Source organism: Vulpes lagopus, chromosome 9, assembly GCF_018345385.1.
Source record: "Vulpes lagopus strain Blue_001 chromosome 9, ASM1834538v1, whole genome shotgun sequence".
Lineage (NCBI taxonomy): Eukaryota > Metazoa > Chordata > Mammalia > Carnivora > Canidae > Vulpes > Vulpes lagopus.
The window spans coordinates 65,130,305-65,147,103 of NC_054832.1; the positions used below are offsets into that span (position 1 = coordinate 65,130,305).

Genomic DNA, 16,799 nt, shown 5'->3' on the forward strand with positions numbered 1-16,799 from the left:
TATCACTTTGTGTTCGAATTATTGAGACAATATGGTAGCTCGATTTCTTTCGAATGTATTTTCCTCTAGTTTTTAAGAGGGCACATTTCCCCAGATAAATATCAACCTGCTGTTCTTCTACTTAAGAGCAGATCTGCTTGATCAAATCTAAATTCCTTTGCTTGAAATGAAGGAGCAGGAACCATCTTGTCTTCTATCTATCCATGACACTTTGTAGACACAGCCTCTTCTCCTGGCAAGCCTTTCGATAAAGAGGTGCTGGTTTCTACTTTTCTTTATGGTATTACAACACTTTACTCATAAGCAAGGTTACGACTTGTTCTCAAAAGCCTAATTCCTAAGTAATCCATTTCACATAAGTACTTAAAAATAGGTCATCACACTTAATATGACTTATTATTTACTTGCATTTTTTAGTGTTTTCTCATGCAACAAGTAGCATAGATGGGGCCTAGTTGGCAAGTGTACCTTAAAATTTTGAGATAACTGTATATACTAGAAAACTTATTTTCATAAGGAGCCTAAGCCTCCTGGGGAATGTGGTGGAGAGAGCTTTTGGATTTATTATTGGGCTCCTGAGATATGGGGATAAGCCTGTCTCTATAAAGAGGAGAAACAAAGTTATTTAGTTTTAAAGATCTTTATTGATTTATTTATTTGAGAGAGAGCAGAGGGAGGTGCAGAGGGAGAGAGAATTTGAGGTCAATTGTATGCCCAGCACGGAGCCTGACTCTGGGTGCAATCTCATGACCATAAAATCACAACCTGAGCTGAAACTAAGAGCCTGACGCTCAACTGATTGAGCCACCCAGGTGCCCCAAAGGTTATTTTGTTTAAAAAAAAAAAAGTAAAAAGCAGCCATCCTGGTAAGAAAGGGAGTTAAGGTGACATGCGTTGTCTGAGATTTGGTCTTGATTGACTTCAGGGCAATGTATTTGTCATATTTTCCCAAATAAGGAATAATTCAGGAAGGTTTAGAGTATATCATTCCTTTAAAAAAATTATATAAATATTGTATGTATTAAATAAATTATATTTACACTGGAAGATTTAGCATTTTTTTTTTCTAAAAAAACAAAAAACAAAAAACAAAAAACAAACCATGGTGTCAGAGTCTGACACCAGGCCGAGACCCATGACCCCAAGATCAAGACCTGAGCTGAGATTAAGAGCTGAAAACTCAACTATATGCAAGTAATTCCTCAACCTGTAGATCTGCTGAAGTGTGAATGGGAGTCAAGGACGTTGTGAAACTAATTTGGAGGTGAGTATCTGATCTCTGAAAGAAAACCTCAATAAATATTTGCTATGTGAATTAATTGACCTCATCCAAGGAGTAAATCTCTTGGAGTTACGAATGTTGTTACTTTGTGAAAATATCCTTCAAAACACCGTCCATTGCCAGTACTGTGTTACTGTTTCTGAATGTTCTTAAGATTTGGAAGGTCATGGGATCCCTGGGTGGCGCAGCGGTTTAGCGCCTGCTTTTGGCCCAGGGCGCGATCCTGGAGACCCAGGATCGAATCCCACGTCGAGCTCCCAGTGCATGGAGCCTGCTTCTCTCTCTGCCTGTGTCTCTGCCGCCCACCTCCCTCTTTCTGTGTGACTATCATAAAAAAAAAAAAAAAAAAGATTTGGAAGGTCACTGGACATGTCCCTTAGGGACATCATGGCTCTAGTGTGATGGGTTTGGAAACTGGAGCTCACCATACCAATCAGCCAGTGGTGACATTTCTGGCTTAAAGAAAAGTTGATACTTGGACTTTGTAAATAGTCTGTCTTCATGGTTTTAGGGATCCCTGATCATACAGCCATTTTGAGGAACATTCCTGTTAAAACTCATGACAGTCCTCCAAAAAATGGAAACATGTGTTTTCCCTTCACTTTATCTATCTATCTATCTATCTATCTATCTATCTATCTATCTATCTATCTATCTATTTATGTTTTATTTATTTATTCATGAGAGACACACAGAGAGAGGCAGAGACATAGGCAGAGGGAGGAGCAGGAACCCTTATTTTTAAAGACCAATATTATGTAAATAAAAAAAGCAGCATATCCAGGAAGAATCTGAATTATTCTTTGTAATCAAATAATTTCCTACTTTGATAAGTCTGTAATTTGGCTCTGGCCATATAAAGAACAATATAAAATTCCTGGTTCATATATTGCAATTCTGGGTTGCCTCTTGTGATACTTCAAAATGGTCTTCTCCTGTTGTTAAGACTGTATTAAATTTTTCTAAACAGCATGAACTTATCCACAGTATTTCGTGGAAATGTATCTTAAAATGCCAACATCTTAGCACATTTAGGTGGATCTGTCCACTGGCGGGGCAAAATAATCACTTTCTTTAATCTTTAAAACCAGCTGTTCACAGACATTAATTGCCATGTCACTTACACTCCTCGAAACAGTGTCATTTGACAAAGACACACATTTTAATTTGTTTGCTGCGTCTGGTCCTATTACACTTGATACCTAGCCATTGTCAGTGGTAAAAGATTCTCAGCAACTTTGGGTGGTTAGTATTGTTGTACAAGATGTAGTGATTCCAAATAGGACATTTTGAGAATTGCATTCAAATAGCATTTGTTTGGGAATATAAGTCTTTTATAGTTGAAAACATCACATTTTCGATGAGAGCACAAAATAACCCAGTGCTGACTTTTTTTTTTTTTTTTTTGAGGATGAATGCATTCATTTCTGAAGTCAGGCAGTGAGGTAGAAGGCTTTGTATCTTTATCTAACTAACCCTCATAATGTATTGACATTTCCACAAGAAAATAAATAATTGCATACTTAATGTCTGGGTCAGCATATTTTTCTACTTCTTTTTTTTCTTTTACTACAATTTTGAGAATCATCCAATAAAGCAAAGAAGCTATTTCTCATCAATTATTATCTTTAGACACTTTTACATAAAAATAGTGAATGTAAACCCATATCTCCTTAAATTACACTGTAAATCTATAGAACCTAATGAGTGATTGACTTATTTTTTCATGTATTTATTTATTATATATTTATAGAGGAGTTACTCTTTTCCAGGTAGTATGCTAGATTCTAGTAATATAAATAAAAATAGAAGATTTCTGTGTATGTCACAAACTAGAAGGAGAGAAAAATTGTAAAGATGTAGTTATAATACAGCAGTAGTGAGACAGTGAAGTGTGGTTAAAGTGTATGAACCCAGATATCTAATGATAAATTCTACCTGGAAACCTCAAGAATTGCCACAATGACAACTTTCGCAGAGTTCAGTTTGCAACTTTTTCTGTCCCATTTTGACCCTCAATACAGAAAACAACTTAACACCAAGAGTCTAATGACCACAGTGAGAGGTAGAGATTTTATGACCCTCTCAGCATTGCCACAGCCAGGGAAGCTGGGGTACTGCAGAACACAGGTAACCTCACTACCCCTGCTGACAGAGGAGCATGATTTCTGCTTCTATGGCTTTGGTTCTCAAATCCCATCCTCCTCTGCATTCAGTGTCTATTGCCATTTTCATCTCCTGTCATTTTACTGGCCCATTCCTATTCATTTGGGGCCTAAATATCTTCCTCAGCAATACTTTTCCTGGCCCCTTAATCTAACCTACTCTCCTCTTAAAATGTTCATCAAACTCTTTTAACTTTCCTCCATAACCTTGCTAGCAGTTTATAATCACAGCTTTATTTGTATGTCTATTGATTCACATTGCAAGGACTGTGTCTCCTTGTTACTGTGACATTTCCAGTACCTAGTACACACAGTTTAAGTGCTTGAGGGAATGATCGTAGTATTTGTGATTGTACAGCAACACCATCGGGGATGTAATATACCTCCAAAAAGGAGACCATACCCCTCTGAAGATGTCAGCGTTACTTCTTAAATTCTTTACTCTTTCTTACTTCTTGCCAATGGGTTATTTACCTTTTGTGGTTGCTCTGCGCTGAATTAATTATGGATCTAATCAATCAGGAGGGTTCATCCTGCAGGGACACCCACAGAGCAGCCTTCCCAGTTCCTTACCTAACAGCTCCAGTCTTGGCTTGTGTGAATAATGACAAGAGGACTGTTCATTATCAGTCACCTTATTCTCTTTCAGGATAGTGTATGTTTCTGATCCTCTGAATGTTTGCCAGACATATTTCAGCCTATAAACTTTCAAGGGGTGCGCTAATTGGGCTGATACATACGAGTATCCTTGCATTTTATTTTCATTAGTAGTAGTGATTGTAACTAACATTTGGGAGCAACTGGTTATTATTTACTATTATTATTATTTTATTTATGTATTTATTCATGAGAGACACAGAGAGAGAGAGGCAGAGACGCAGGCAGAGGGAGAAGCAGGGTCCCTGCAGGGAGCCGGACACGGGACTCGATCCGCGGTCTCGGGGATCCCGCCCCACGCCGTTGGCCGATGCTCAACCACTGAGCCACCCAAGGGCCCACTCAGCCCTGTGAGCAGCGTGACAAACTCTCGCGGGATCTGCTGCATCCTGCCCGGGAAGCGAAGCCGCCCCTTTCCCGCGCGTGCGCACTGCGTGCCCCCTCCGGCCTGGGGGATGGGACCTGCTGCCTCGGTGTTGCAGCGCTTGGGGCCGCTAACCTTTACTTTACTTAATCGTGGTCCCAAAGCACAAGAATAGTGACGGGAGCAGTTAGGATAGGCCAGAGAGAAGCCACAGAGTGGTTCTTTTAAGTGAAAAAGTGAAACTTTCCGACTTGACAAGGAAAGAAAGAAAATAGTATGCTGAGGCTGCAAGGTCCACGGTAAGAACAAATCTGTGAAACTGTGACGACCGAAAGGGAAGTTGGCATTCGTTTTATTGTTAATCTCTTCCTGTGCCTAATTCAGAAATAAAACTTTATCATGGGGGGATATATGCAGAGGAAAAGCCAGGATAGGGCAGCCCGGGTGGCGCAGCGGTTTAGCGCCGCCTTCGGCCCAGGGCGTGACCCTGGAGACCCGGGATCGAGCCCCACGTCGGGCTCCCTGCATGGAGCCTGCTTCTCCCTCCGCCTGTATCTCTGCTCCCCCTCTCTCTTTCTCTCTGTGTCTCTCATGAGTAAATAAATAAAGTCTTTAAAACAAAAACCAAGTAGAATCCAAGCTGCGGGACAGAGGGCTGGATCTCATGACCCTGAGATCACCACCGGAGCCGAAACCAAGGCCACTCAAGCGGCTGCACCAGCCAGGTGCGCCCCAGAAGGCGGATTCTTTTCCTTAGCTCTTCTGCTTTCTTTTTGCAAGCATGAGAACACGGCTTGAGGCGGGAATACTTGTGTAGCGTGGCCGGAAGTACAGAGTACTTCTCCAGGCAGAACGGGCCCTGCCCTCCGGATTAGCGTTGGGCTCCTCCCTCCTGGTTGGGGATGGCTCCTCTCTCGTGACATCAGATAGAAGGTGCCACTCATGAGCTAGTACTTTCCCTACTACATTTGTTACACATTATTGGGAGCACAGTATCCAATGTCTATTTTCCCTGCTAGACCTTGCATTCTGTGAGAGAAGGGGTAATTTTGTTCCTGTTCATCTCTATATTCCCAAAGCCTAGACAGATTCGGACTAAAGGATGATACACAATGTATGTGGCTAATGACTGAATACAGGCAGAGTCCCTTCTAAGCCCTAAAACATGGACACACTGATTGACACTGTGCAGGGACTGGGGACAGGAAATGGCAAAAGTTACTTCTCCACTCAGTATTTGGTGGGCCACAGGGAGAACAAACTCTTCTCTTAGTGCCTTGGTGAGAAAAGGACATAGCTCACCTACTTAACTCTGGCAACATGCATCATCCAATCTGAACAGCCTTCTGCCCTCCTTCTGGTTCCCTGTCTCGATCTAGTTTTTAATGGAATACTAGCTTTCAGTCTCATCTCTATTAGCTAAGAGCTTTGCTGAACGATCTAGGTTACTTCAAATTTACCTACAAATCATGTGACCAGCCTCACTCTACCCTGTTCTGACTCTGCCACTTGGCTGTCTGAGCTTGGGAAAGTTGCTTTACTCCTCTAAATTAAGTTCTTCTTATCTCTACAATGGAAATGATAGTATCCACCTCATATGTTTCCTGTGAGGGCTAAATGAATTAGTGTATGTAGATTATTTAGCACAATGCTTGAGACTAAATAAGATTCCAGAGTTGCCTGCGTGGCTCAGTTGATTAAACATCTGCCTTCAGCTCAGGTCATGATCCCAGAGTCCTGGGATAGAGCACTGTGTGGGGCACCCTGGTTGATGGTGAATCTGGTTCTCCCTCTGCCCACCCCCCAAACCGTCCCCCAGCTGATGCAATATCTCTCACTCTCTCTCAGATAAATAAATAAATAAATAGTCTTTAAAAAAAGATTCTAGTTGACGATATTAGCACTGCACCAGTAGCAAAGGCTTCTCAAGGATCTGGCATGAGAAATATATAATCTTTGTGCCTAGATTGGGTGAACCTGATTTTCTCTAAGCTTATATCTGAACTGGAAATGGCACAAATTACTTCTAATTGTCCCCTACCCCATATCAAGTCCCTCCTTCAGTTCTTCCTTCAGATAAAGAATTCCTGAATTTAAGTGGGCACATGGCTGTCCAACTAGACCACATTCTCCCTCCTCTGGCTAGTGGGATATGAGCAGAAGTCACATGTGCTAGTCTCCTTTCTCCTTCTTGCAGACTATGGTGTGGTTAGTCAGCTCTAAAAATGGGGATAAGGGCAACACCCTTGGACACAGAAGGATAAGAACGTAGAAAGAATGTGGGTGCCTGGATGATTTCATGGAGCAGAGCTATCAACCCCCAGAATTGCCTATCTCTTCAGGTTATTCTGGGAGAGAGGAACAATAACTTCTATATTGTATTTGGGAGTCTCAGTGGTAAACAACTTACTATAATATAACTAATACACCAGCCTGGTGAGAAAACCTGAGAATGTGATTTAGTTGGACTCCAGAGAAAAAAAGAGGAAGGAGTGGGATATTTAGCACCTGTATTTCAATCTCTTTTTTCCTCTTATAGTCACGTTAGCAAAAGTAGACAGCAAATACCAACACATTCATGTCATTTCTACATAAATCAACAAGAAGTCCTGTAGTATCCTACCTGTAGAAAATAATCACGATATACCTTGAGTGTTGTGTGAGTTTTTATGATGTATGTGAGAAATTCGTAAAAGGTAAGCAAAGCAAGTGAGGGGGTTCTTTGAAGAGGTAGCTTGGAATGCTCCCCCACCTGAGCAGCCCAGGCAGTCACCTGGCTGAGACACTTTCTGAGAAGTGGGTATTCTGAGAGAGGTGGCAGTTCTTACTGCCTGAGAGAGAAATATGTCAAGATAGATAGAAGGGCCATAATTGACCTGAATGTGCCAGTTACAATTTTTAGCAGAAGCACACCTCTAAAATAATTCACCCCCAAAGTTAACGGAGTGTCAACTGAGAAAAACATTTTTGTGTTCTATAGCATGGCTCTCAAAAACTGAGTCACTGACTAAAGCGACTGAGAGGGAGCGAGAGGGAGAGCCTTTGAAAAGGACCCTGCAGGAAAACTCAGAGTGAGGACAGGTCTGGCCTCAAGGTTGATCTTAACAGAAAGAGAATGTCTCTAGCCTGGTTAAATTAATATAATCTTATGTAGGTTGAAGAGAAATAAGTGTTACTGACAGAACTGATGCTCTGGAAGCTGTCAAAATCCTGTCCAGAGATGACAGGGAGCTTTTGTGACTGAGCCAGCAAGTGACTGTAACTGACGGATAGGACAGTGTTTGGATATGAAAGACAGCTTTAAAGAAGCTGGCTAACTAGAGTCCAGAAGAATCTACTTAACATAAAGTGCTTGCAATTTCCATCTGCAATTGCTATGTCGACTATTTCTTATTCCAGTAATGAATTTAATACTAAATTCCTTGTCAGTTTTAAAATAATGATTTAACTTTTTACAAATAAAGATATTTATTTATTTGAGAGCTATAGCAAGCACGCGTGCACATGAGGGCGGGACGTGGCAGAGGGAGAGAGAGAAGCAGAGCCCCTACTGAGATCTGGGATCATGACCTGAGCCAAAGGTAGACACTTAACCAACGGAGCCACCCAGGTCCCCCCCATGATTTAACTTTTAATGGTTGGTAGAATTCTGTTTCTTATTTACAGTGTCTCAGTACATTAACTTTACACAAACCTCAATTGTTCAGTTATAGCTACCAAATTAGTTGGCACCTGGTACTCCCCAGCAGAACTTAGGTCTGGGCTAAGGTGCTAAGAGCTTAAAGAGATTTCTGGAGAGAATAATTATAAAAGAGATGAGGTGGAGGTTAGGAAAAGAAACGAGAGGGAAAGGAGTATTATTGTAGGTCAGTGCAGCCTTGGGAAGAGAAAGGTAGCTGAGACAATTTGAATTGTCTTGCCCCTCCCTTGGGAGGAGACCACAGCCTCTATGAGGAATGCTAATGGGTCTCCATGCGGAGAGTTTGAGACCTCTCAGGAGCCCTGTAGAGCCAAGTTTTACATATTGTTGTAAATGTGCAGGGAATTTGGAACTAACTCGTAGATGTACTTTGGGAATTATCCTCAACTATGGGAATAATTAAATGAAGTTTATCACAATTTTTCATATTTTAAACATCTGCAGTACTCCATAGTAGTGATAACATTTTGGGGTTTTTGTTTATTATTTTTTTTAATTTTAAGATTTTATTTATTTGGGAGAGAGAGAGAAAGAGGGAGAATGCACTAGCAGATGGGAGGGGCAGAGGGAGAGGAGAAGCAGACTTCTTGCTGAGCAGGGAGCCTGATGCAAGACTCCATCCCTGAGCCAAAGGCAGATGCTTAACTGACTGAGCCACCCAGGCATCCTAGTGATAACATTTTAAAGTGTGCTGTTCTTATATTTGCATCTATTTGCTTTTACAGGCAGATACGTTGGTAAATAAAGACAGTGTTTTTGCTTACATGTTTCAGGCTGATCCCAACATCATCACAAGAAAAATAGCAACTGAAAGCAACAATATATAGATAGGCACAAAAAAAAAAAAAAAGAAAAGAAAAGAAGAAGAAAAAGAAAAAAAATCCAAGCTCTAGAGAATTTCATACTATAACATGGATTATTTAGGTATCTTTCTATGACTACTAATACAAAATCATGTTCTTTTAAAAAATATTTTTAACGACATCTGAGTGGCTCAGTGGTTGAGTAGTTGAGCAGGGAGCCTGCTTCTCCCTCTGTCTATGTCTCTGCCTCTCTCTGTGTGTCTCCCATGAATAAATAAATAAAATCTTTAAACAAAATATTTTTAAAGACTTATTTATATTTGAGAGGGGGTAAGGGCAGAGGGAGAGGGAGAAGAAGACCTCCTACTGAGCAGGGCCCCAATATGGGGCTCGATCCCAGGACTGCAAGATCATGACCTGAGCCAAAGGCAGACACTTAATCTACTGAGCTACCTAGGTGCCCCCCAAAATCATATTTTAATACTTTAGTTTTATATAGAACTTTTGTAGAGATGATCTCATCTGATTATCGTGGGAACCTAGCAGTTGGTATTATTATTGCCAAATCTCCACTAATTCTTGGAGGCTGGCATTTGTGGCTATGGGAATGAGAAGGAGCAGTGACAGGGTTGGTGGCTGGAGCAGAAAGTCCACATCCAGGACAAGAGTGAAGGAGCTGTTGAAACTGAATAAATGAGGCCCAGACTTTTGAGGAATGCTAATGTCCAAAAATTCAACAGGAGATTTTGAAGGGTTCTCAAAACCCAAGGAGGCTGGAGGAACAGACAGCATCAGGAATGGAGGATGCTCACCTGAATGGTGAGTAAGGAGTGTGAGAATGGAGTCTAATACAGCAGGGCCCCTTACCTCTCACAGACGGATGAGACTCATGAAACACTGAGAGCTTGAGTAAATTTTCCACTCACACAGTGAGGAGCAAGATTGGCATTTACATTTACTTTGGCTGATTCCCATGCCAATATGTGATAAGACATATTTAAGATATTTCTTAGCCCTGATTCATACTTTTTGCACTTATTTGACTGTAAGAGTTTTGATAAGATAATCACCATTTTTGTATAGTTTAAGTAAAGTATCGTTGTAATTTTAACTTCCTCTTCTTAACTTTGGTTTCTTTCTAACTTTGGATTGGTCTACATCTAGGTGTAAAATTACATAAAAATTTTAAGTTAATAATAGGTATTTGAGTTAGTAATTGTCATCAGAAGACGCTATGTCCACCAGCTTTCATAATTTTCTTTTTTTTTTTTTAAGATTTTATTTATTCATTCATGAGAGACACACACACACAGAGAGAGAGGGGCAGAGACACAGGCAGATGGAGAAGCAGGCTCCATTTACAGAGCCCGATGTGGGACTCGATCCTGGGTCTCCAGGATCACACTCTGGGCTGAAGGCAGTGCAAAACCTCTGAGCCACCCGGGCTGCCCTAACCTCTATTTCAAACAGAGACACTGAAGCTTTCATCACATCAAATGTTGGAAGTCCATTGTTCTGCCCTATATTTCCAAAGATTCCTGGTAGAACTTACAGTCTCTCCCTTTTTTACCGTTAACTCATGCTAGTTCTTCAGTTTCATCTTCTCACTAGCCTCCTCTCCTTGGGCTCCTGCCCTCCCCCCTTACCCCCCACAGCACTCTGCCTGTGACTCAGCCAGGCTTCTACATTGCCCAAATGACCACTGACAAGGTACTGTGCATGACACATTATTAGGAAGGTTTTAAGGAAAATGGGGTCATTGCAGCTCAGAATAGGAACAACTCCAAAATCAGAAATGATTTTTCCAAAAATAGTTTATGAACCACTTTCCATCCTGGATCACCTTTTACTGCCATGGCCTGCCTGTGGATCTTAAACTATTGAAATATTGTTGGCTTCTCTTCATAGAGGGAGGGCTCATCACCCCCTCTTTTCCAAGTTTCTAGGGCCCCTGAAACTTTGGAGCTACCCATGAACAACTCCCCAAATTCCTGCTCATTTATTACATAATTTAGATTCATTTAAGCCTCCCCATCTGCGTGAGCTCCTGACCTCACCTTTCCCTGGGTTATTCTGTACAAAGGACTTAGGGTATGTGATACAAAGAACTGGTGAAAGCTTTGAATTCTTAGGCAAAGTTTTTTTTTTTTTTCTTCCTCACCTCCAGCTCATAAGTGAAGGAAAAATTTATTTTCAGTTTAAAATTTATTTTTGCCACTTCAGGAGTAGTGATTCATCTTTGTTTTTGCAGCCATTGTATTTCTTTCTGTTACATGAAAATAATAGTAATAAGTGTTGCTTGTCGTTACTCATTTTACTTTGTGAGAGACACAGAATTTAATGCTTTACATTCATTTATTGAATTAAATCTTTGCAAATGACATGTGAAGTAAGTCCTGCTATCGCTCCTCATCTTATAATGGCTGGAACTGAAGCTCAGAGGTTCAGTGTCTTTCCTGAGTTGTGCAGTCCCTGCGTGCAGAGGAACACAGCATGGGAACTGAGCTTGGATGACTGCAACTCTTTGCTCTCAAGTGCTATATTATCTGACATGCTGGGCAGAGGTGGACTGCGCTATACATCTGTATCATGCAGACGGCACTCTCTCCCAGTGTCCTTCCTTGAACTCATGTGTATGTATTTAAGAAATGACTTGTGAATTAAAAACTATGACAGGGAGAGGAAGAGGAATATGATTAAAGTGAAAAGTACTACTTGCTGGCAGACCAACGGAGAAATAAGAGTTTGGTGACAATGCCTCAGCTGCCTTTTTCCATTTATCTGGCATGCAGATCCTAGGGCCATAGAATGCTTGTAGAGGACAACTGCTAAATGGACAAGAATGAGGGGGAAACATCTCTTGTGCAAAATTATTTGTTGTGGAGTACTTGCAATGTGTAGAGTTATAAAGTAAACTTTGGGTAATGAAAACAAACTTCGTTGCACTGAAGCTTTCTTGGTTATGATATAAAATTGCCAGAGGTTATCTTTAGCTTTTTTTTGGAATAGTTTTAAAAGTCATTTGCCAAATTTGCTCTTAGGACTATTTGATGTTTGTTTGTGGTTTCTTATTCCTGTCTAGTTTTCAGTGATATATACATTGACCTTTTTTGGTAATTATGCCCCATAAAGTAGTGGGGTAACTTGAAAAAAACCTAAGGGTGGCTTTGGCCTCCAGGAATTTGGGGGGGTTGCTATTGATGTAATTGTGTTATGTAAGTTAGAGTATGAAAATCTTTCACCCACTTCTGAGACAGGCATAAAAAGGCTTACATAAGAAAGAGGGTGATGATTGTTCATGACATTGTGGATACACTTAATGCCACTGACCTGTACACTGAAAAATGGCTAAAGTGGTTAATTTTGTTATATATGTGCTTCCACAATTTAAAAGAGTAATGAAGGGGGCAGGGAAGAAAGAGGAGGGCTTCATCTCTAATCCTGTCATGGTCATCTTCCTCTGTTATTCAGAGATATTTCTTCTGGGAGATCTCCAGGAGTGCCTAGGGCTCTAAGCATTGGTGAATCTTGACATTTTAAAATATCCTGATGTTCTTGTCTCCCACATATCCAGCCAAAACAAACCAAACAAACAAAATTACATGAATTTTCAGTGGTGGGTGTTGGAATATACAGAGAAATATAAGATGAGGGTCATGTTCTCAAAGACATGACAAAGAGTTGGAGAAATAGTTTGAAAGGTTAGCCACAAACACATGCATATTGCTAATGTACCATATAAGGCCTTTAAGTGGTAACTGATTGATGTTGATTGTAAGGGTTTAGGAAATGGACAAGGAAGAGAATTCCAGAATACTAGGACTATCAGAGAAGAATTCAGGGAAAAGGTGAAACATGAATTGGTGCTTGAAAGGTGAAGAGGAATCAGATTGCTGTGGAATTTGTCATAATGAGAGACAAATTATAATCATATCTAAGGACAAATGATTATTTTCTTCCTTATGTGAACTCCATTCTCTTTCTTCTTTGTTACAACAATATTATCCGCATACCTTCGTTTATAAGTCATTCAGTAATTCATTTGTTAGCACCATGTGTCTTGCCTGTAGCCTGACTCTTACTCATGCATTGGGGTATACTGTGAACTAAATAGAAGAATCTCTGCCCCCATGGAGCTTATATTCCAGTGAAGGAGACAGATGATTAAAAAAGATATATGGGGGATCCCTGGGTGGCTCAACGGTTTAGTGCCTGCCTTCTGCTTGGGGTGTGGTCCTGGACTCCCAGGATCAAGTCCCGCATTGGGCCTGCTTCTCCCTCTGCCTATATTTCTGCCCCCCCCGCCCGTGTCTCTCATGAATAAATAAATAAAATCTTTAAAAAATAAAAAAGATGTATGAATGAAATATAGTGATAACTGTAGGAAAAAAAATAAATCAGAAGAAAAGATATAAATTGCTAGAGGATATTGAAATTAGGAGGGTGGCTGAGGAAAACCTCACCGAATATGTGAATTTTGAAGAAAGATCTGAACACAGTGAGGGGGAGTTATCTAGGGGAAGAGCATCCTGGGCCGAGGGTCCAGCAGGCACAGAGGTCGTGATGTAGAAGTGTTCTTGATATGTTCGAGTAACTGCAAGAAGGCCAATGTGGCTGGAGTAAGTAATAGGTGAGAGTGTCAGAAGACGAGATATGTGAGGCGATGGTGAGCCCAGTCACATAGGGTCTTTCATGTCACAGTAAAGACTTTGAGTGAGTTAGGTCATCTTTTCAGGATTTGAGTACAGAGATAACATGATCTAACTGGGTTTTTAGACTCGTCTGCAAAGGACTGAAGGGGAGAAACTGGTTAGGAGGTTATTGAAATAAGCTAGAAGAGAGGTGCTCTCTGGTGCAGATTGGTGAAGATGTTGAGAAGTGTTCAGTTTCTTGATGTATTTTGAAAGTAATGCTGATAGAGTTTGTTGATTATTCAGATGGAGGAAGTGAAGGAAAAGAGGAGTTAAAGTCCTTGAGCAGCTGCGTTGCTCAGTGGTTTAGCACAGCCTTCAGCCCAGGGTGTGATCCTGGAGATGCAGGATCGAGTCCCATGTCCGGCTCCTTGTGGGGAGCCTGCTTCTCCCTCTGCCTGTGTCTCTGCCTGTCTCTCATTCTGTGTGTCTTTCATGAATGAATAAATAAAATCTTTAAAAAAAAAAGTCCTTGCCTTGAGTGACTGTAAGGATGTAGTTACTTTGAATGAGATGTGGAAGATTTTGGGAGGAGTTGTTTTGGGGAAAATATCAGGAGCTTGTTTTGGACATGTTGAGTTTGAGATGTTTAATAGGCATTCATTCACTGGCAATATAAAATAGGCAGAGGGTATATAGGCTTGGAGTTCAGAGAAAAGGTTCAGGTTATAGATATAAACTTGGGCATAGGGATGTTATTTAAGGTCATATGATGAAATAGGAAATGAATGTAGATAGAGAGAAGGGGGCCAGTGACTGAGCCCTAGGATTTTCCAACATTTTGAGATTGGGGAGAAAAGATATGAGCAAAAGAAACTTGGAGTATGTAGAAAGTAGGGATAAAACCTGAAATGTGTGGTGTTTGCGTCACTGGTGACTTTGAAAAGAGGAGTTTCAGTGATGTAGTGGGGATGAAAAACCTAACTGATGTGTTCAAGAGAAAACGGGAGAGGAGAGATTGGAAGTAACTGAGGAGTTTGTGGTAAAAAGAAGGAAAGAAAAGCAGGTAGCTGGAGGGGAGGAGTGAGGTCAAGAGAAACTTAAAATGATATGAGAGTAATACGTACATGTCTGTATGCTAATGGGAATAATCTGTAGAGAGGGAAAAACTGATAATGCAGGAAGGAGTATAATTACAGAGGAAATATTCTTGTAAAGCATGGAATCGGATTTAAGGAATAATTATAAGTATTTGAAATAACATGAGAGAAGGTAGAGTATACATACATACTCCAAGGTAGGAGGCACGTTTCAAAACTGGCAGTTTGTACCTGTTTGCTTCAACACATTTTATGTTTATTTCTTTGAGTCCTTTATGGGCCTTTTTGAAGACAAAGGCTATACTACTGCATTTTTATGTGTGGTCCCATCACTCAACAGATGTTTCTTGAATGAATGAATGAAAATGAGAAACTCAACATTTATGGCCTTGAATACACATAAATGAAAAACTGGGTTTTAAGCATTATAAGGAACAAAGTAGGGGCACCTGGGTGGCTCACTCGGTTGGGCATCTGCCTTTGGCTCAGGTCATGATCCTGGCATCCTGGGATTGAGCTCCCCATCAGGATCCCTGCTCAGTGGGAAATCTGTCTCTCTCTCTTCCCCTCTCTCTGTGCTCTTTCTCGCTCTCACTCTCTCTCAAATAAATAAATAAATAAAATCTTAAAAAGAAACAAAGTGGAACCTAATATTTTTAGTCTTCAAGAAGGTTAAAAAATTAGTGTTGGGAAGATATAATGAAATTTTTAAAAAAGATTTTATTTATTTATTCATGAGACACACACACACACACACACACACAGAGAGAGAGAGAGAGAGAGAGAGAGAGAGAGAAACACAGGCAGACGGAGAAGCAGGCCCTATGCAGGGAGCCTGATGTGGGACTTGATCCCGAGGCTCCAAGATCAGGCCCCAGGCTGAAGGTAGAGCTAAACTGCTGAGCCACCCGGGCTGCCCATGAAATTTTTATTCTTAAAAGAAGTTTTCATGATTATCATCTAAGAAGATATTACTCAGAAATGACTTTTAAAAATTAGCAGCTTTAGGGGATCCCTGGGTGGCGCAGCGGTTTAGCGCCTGCCTTTGGCCCGGGGCATGATCCTGGAGACCCGGGATCGAATCCCAATCGAATCCCACGTCGGGCTCCCGGTGCATGGAGCCTGCTTCTCCCTCTGCCTCCCTCTCTCTCTCTCTCTCTCTCTCTGCGTGACTATCATAAATAAAAAAAAAATTAGCAGCTTTATTGACATATAATTCATATACCATAAAGTTCACTCTTTTAAGTATGTAATTCAATGTTTTTTTTTTAGCATATTCACAGAATTGTACATCTATTACTACTATCTAATTCCAGAGAGAAACCCCATAAAAGAAACTGCATAGCCAAAGCGGTCATTTGGCTTGGTAATTACTAATCTACTTTCTGTTTTTATGGATTTTCATATTTTGGACATTTCATAAATATGGAATCATGAGACATGTGGCCTTTGTGTCTGACTTCTTTCACTTAACATATTTTCAAAGTTCATCTATGTTGTAGCATGTATTGAAACTTCATTTCTTTTTATGATTGAATAATATTCCATCGTGTGGATATGCCATGTTTTGTTTATCCATTTCATCAGCTGATGGACATTCAGATTGCTTCTACTTTTTTGGCTGTCATCAGTAACATTGCTATGAACTTTTATATGCAAGTTTTTGTATAAACACATGTCTTAAATTCTCAACCTATTATAGTATTAACTCAAACTTCACAATCTATTCTAAATATTATTAGCTCAAAAGCTCAAATATTATCAATTTAAATCATAAAAATTAGCTGTGGGTGAGGTTCTTCTCATAAAACATCCCAGGGCATATTTGGTCTTCATCTGTGTATCTATGAAACTAGAAAGCGTATTATCTACACACACAAATATAATGATGGGACAAACCTGAGTTATAGACATTCCTGTACAAAAGGGGAGGAAATAGAAGGAACAAAAGAGTCCCTGGTTCCAAGCAGTTTTTCTAGCTGGAAAAACTCTATTGGGTTTCAAGGCCTGGGAATAATTCTCTGTAAATCTTGGCTCTACTCTCTGGGCACTTGGTTCCACACCCTCAGAATTATCTTATTTATTTATTTATTTATT

At 40.4% G+C, this 16,799-nt stretch overlaps 1 long non-coding RNA gene across 1 annotated transcript in view; it reads left to right on the forward strand.

Moving 5' to 3' along the window:
* Positions 1–4,567: 4,567 nt before the first annotated feature.
* Positions 4,568–16,799, forward strand: part of LOC121498496 — an 81,096-nt gene continuing 68,864 nt past the window's right edge. The window contains exon 1 of the long non-coding RNA XR_005989801.1: positions 4,568–4,767. This is a non-coding gene — a long non-coding RNA (uncharacterized LOC121498496). The remainder of the gene's footprint in view (positions 4,768–16,799) is intronic.